A 4,519-nucleotide genomic window follows, 5' to 3' on the forward strand; every position below is an offset into this window, starting at 1 on the left:
GTGTGTGTGTGTGTGTGTGTGTGTGTGTGTGTGTCTGTGTGTGTTTTCTAAACAAATGTCCACATGGTTTTTTCAGAAATATTTATTTCATGGATTTTAAATAATACATTACATACAATAGAATTCATTATTTTATTTCTGATCTACGTTTACATTTAATTTTGTTATTTATTGTTTTTTCGGACTCAAGATGCCTCTGAAAAAAAGCAAAAGATGGATCATCGTCCAGGAAAACAGAGACAACATTTGTTAGACAACTTTGTGTCCTTGCCAGATTCTCCAGTTAATTTTAGCAAAGGACATGTTCTCATGCTGTTCCACAGGAGTGTGGTGGCAGCCGTACAGACAGTAAAAAGCTTTATGAGCTTATCTCCTTCAGATCAGACCAGTACGGACATGATGTTCACATTGAACGACACTTGTTCAATTCTATAAAAAGATTTATTGTGAATACAAAAAAGTTTCAAAAGCTGAATGACCCAAAGGAATTGAAAAGATTTAATGACATTTGCAATGAAAAATCCTCTTTAGTGCCTGAAGGTGTAGATTGTTTCCTGTTACTTTCTGCTGATTCTGCTGTGTGCAGTCAGTCTTCCAGTCCAGACAAAAATCCAGCTGTGGTCCAAGAAAGTAGTGTTCCTGTCGAGGTATCTCCTTTAAAAACAAGAAGTATAGCTAAGTGTGCTTCATGCAAAAGGTTGCATAAAACTGCTCAAAACTTGCGTAAGGATTTACTGAGGCAACAACGAGCAAAGACAGCATTCAGACTGACAATAACCATGGCTCAAAGTAAAAACAGGATTGCAATTAAAAGGCTTAATCAGAAGATCAAGCGCTTAATGAGCAACTTGATAAAGCTGGTAACCATGTGGTGACATCCCCTCTTGTGAAAAATGTGTCCTCAGTCAAGGAGGAACTGTACTTTTTGAAGAAAAAGGTGCAGCAGATGAAAAAACATCACAACCATAAAAAGTCTCTGAAGTTTTCAGAAGATTTCAGTGATGATGACACGAAAGGACTTGAGGAAAAGTGATAGAAAAGGACAGTGAAATCACAAGCTTACAGAATGACAAAGTGAAACTTGAGGAGAAGTTAGAGGAAGCAGCAGGGAGTGAAACACAAAAACTGATGGGAAGACCTACAGTTCTGAAATGAGGCTGATGGTGTTTGATGCCAGACTCCCACAGAACATATTCCAGCGCTGATAGAAAAGTTTTCTAAACGTACTGGTGTCAACCTGGACAATGTGCCATCACGAACAACAGTAGAGGCAATGACACGTGAACTTGGATGCATTAGTGACCTGCAAACAGCTGAGGCTTTAATACAAAATGAAAACACAACCATGGGCTTTGATGCAACAACCCAGGAGGGTGCTCGTGTCAATTCTGTGCACTTTACCACACCTTCTGCATGTTACGAAGCAGCACTGGATGAATTACCAGGAGGAACAGCCAGGGATTATCATGCACTTATTTGTGATACTGTTGATAATTTGGCACATGTGCATTCATACTTCCATGGCTCAGATTACCAGGATACTAGATCTGCTCTGATAAGAAATATCTCTAACACGTTGACTGATCGGTGTTTTGTAAATCATGCAACAGTTTCTCTTGTAAGTGAAACATGGAACAAAACTCTTAATGAGCCAAACTGCCACCTTCATCCTTTGGATTCATTTGCCACCAAGACAAGGGCAGCATTGAAGGCAACTGAAAAAGAAAAAGACATAAGCACGAAACCGTTTGGCTCAGATTGTCTTGCAGGGGATATTGTTCTTCAACTAAACAAGATGAGGTACACGGACAGTGAAGGGGACCCCCGTGGATTCATTGTTTTTCTGAAAAACAAAGATTTACCTCAAGGTATTTTGCCACGCTATCGGGGAAATCGTCTGCATGTTCTACATCAGTGGAATATTGGTTACGTATCATGCACAGTTTTCCAAATATCTGCAGTGTGGGACAACCTGTGGTGGCCTTTGCTCTAGTATCTTAAGTGACTTCATAACAATTCCTGCCCAGGTTGAACTTCAAGTCCTTGGTCTTCTCGGAAAACTTCTCACCGGGCCATGGATGAAGTTGTTCTATACAAGTGCCTCAGAGCAGATCAATCATCTTGAGGGAAGTTCCTTCTGGAAAAGCTGAAAGGTGTGGAAAAGACACCAAGGATCACCCTATCCATGGCTTATGACTTTTTTGGAGGTGAACTGCCAGAAGATCTGATTCTTCTGAAGTTAAGAGAAGTTCCATTGGATGTGGATTTGTTTGATGACATGATGTGTGGGTGCTCACAAGCTATAACAAGTGTTGTGGAGCGACAATATTCAAAGTACTTTGAAATGAATGTCACTGAACAGTTACTCAAAGAAACAAAATCTGTCCGATCTCATAATATTTATGCAGAGGAAGTAATGGAGATGTTCAGTGCACTGAAAAAAAGTCCTGCTGCAACACTGTGCTACATTTCCTGCAAACTGAGAGAAACCAAAACTAAAACTGTGGACTATCTTGATGCAATGGACCATGAAAAGAGAGATACAATTCTCAAAAAGGCCATCAACTTGAGAATGCAGCAGAGGAGAAAGAGGAGAAAAAGGGGTGTTGAACTGATGGAGGAGTTGGTGAAAAGACAGAAAGAGAAAGATCAGGCAAGGGACACAGCTTCTAGAGAAAAAATGGAGAAAAAAACTTAAGTCAGCCAATTTGGCTGATCTTCTGCATGAATTCCCTGATCTACAAGAGTCACAGCTGGAGAAGGTAGAAGACATTCTGCGTGGAAAATGCATAGGACATGACCTCTGCCAAATATGGTATTAAGATGGCATGCACGTACCCTACTATGGAAAAATTGTGAAAATGAAAGGAAGTGGAAAAAATAGAAAGTATGTGATCTCATCCTGGTCTGAGGGAGAAACTCTAAATGATGCTGTTGACCATGATTTGTCTGTGTACTCCATAGGCCTGGACTACATTCTGGGGGTTTAACACTGTAAGGATGCACTGCAGGATTTTGGACAATGAACACAACAAGGAAACTACATGAAAAGACAGAAACTGATTTGTTCTCGGAGCTGAGAACTGTAAATATTTTAACCACGAACTGCAGGAACAAAAATCAACATCAAATTTCTGATTTTACTGTTGTGAATAAATGAACTAAAATGTTACTAAAACACATTTGTTTCATATTGTTGTTTATAATCTTTGTCTAATTCAGGTGTGTAAATAAAACTGAAACTTACATACCTTTTTTATTTATTATTTTTGTACTCCAGGCGTGACTGTTCATCTGTATTTCTGGTACAAACTAGGACTATTTGATAATCAATCAGCATTTATTTCAGAAGATATATCATTTAAAATTAATGAAATATGGCAGTCCACCACTCCTGAAATTTTCATAAAGATATGTTGAATATTGAGGAAGTTATGAGCAAAAATATAAATAAATTAGGTGAAAATGGTCACAAAGGCTTAATTGTTTTATATAGTAATTTAGGCAAGAAAAAAACCTTAACTTTCCCAGACAAAAACATCCATAACTTCTTTAATACTCCAGATAATCACATAATTTTGGTGTTATTTTAAAGGGTTTTCATTGTTCTTTCAGAATGTAGTCAGATTTGATGTTTGAGTGAGATGAAATTTTTATCCACATCCCTAAGAAGTGACTCAGCCTGGAACTGAAAATATGGATGGAGGACAACAGAGCTGCTTCATGGAAGAAGAACCTCAGATTAGCCTGTTAGCCTTTGTGCTAGCACTGGCACTATATTGCCTTATATGTATTAGCTCAGTGCTAGTGAGACAAACAAGCTAAACTGTTGATACATATGCAAATTTTAACACATCTGACTTCAGGAATCACAGGAAAGTTCAGTTGAAAGGTTGGCTGGAGGGTCGAGGTCTTTGACAAACTTGGAAAGCGAGCGTAAATGTAACAGAGCTGGTGTTTTTACCAGTTTTAATAACTTACCTTGCTGCATCAATCATTTGTGTGTATATTTATCACTCAAGCCACTGCTTCACAATCATTTAAAGAAAAATAATGTAATGTGCAGGGATAGGATCCAGGTGGTCCAGTGTTGGTCTTTTACCTCCGATAAAATGCTTGGAGCAAACGTTAGGTTGTTGCACTTTTTTCCGGTCAAATTCAGCTCGTCACATCGCTGGAATCCAGCAGTTAGCTTAGCATATTAGCTTGGGAAAAGTGATCAAATATACTCCTTCCATGTGGGGATGAGAGCTACATCCTGAATCACTGTTACAAGAACCGTAGCACGATGTTTTGTGGTCCTCCTGGTGGAGTTTCATGCTGTTTTCCTGAATTTATTTCAGTTAAAACACAGCTAAACCAGCGTAGCTCCATTGAAATCAACGAAGTTGCTACAAGTGTTTGAACACACATCAGTGTGGAGCGGGCAGTCACTCCCGGATGACCGAGTTTCTCACCCTATCTCTAAGGAAGAGCCCAGCCACCCTGCGGAGGAAACCCATTTCGGCCGCTTGTATCC

The 4,519-nt window shown here is 39.2% G+C and overlaps 1 protein-coding gene across 1 annotated transcript in view; it reads left to right on the forward strand.

Moving 5' to 3' along the window:
- LOC106533072 (succinate dehydrogenase [ubiquinone] cytochrome b small subunit B, mitochondrial) overlaps nt 1-4,519 on the forward strand; it is a gene marked incomplete at its 5' end in the record, with an annotated part of 66,637 nt that overhangs the window by 11,287 nt on the left and 50,831 nt on the right.

Source organism: Austrofundulus limnaeus, unplaced genomic scaffold (genome assembly GCF_001266775.1).
Source record: "Austrofundulus limnaeus strain Quisiro unplaced genomic scaffold, Austrofundulus_limnaeus-1.0 Scaffold878, whole genome shotgun sequence".
Lineage (NCBI taxonomy): Eukaryota > Metazoa > Chordata > Actinopteri > Cyprinodontiformes > Rivulidae > Austrofundulus > Austrofundulus limnaeus.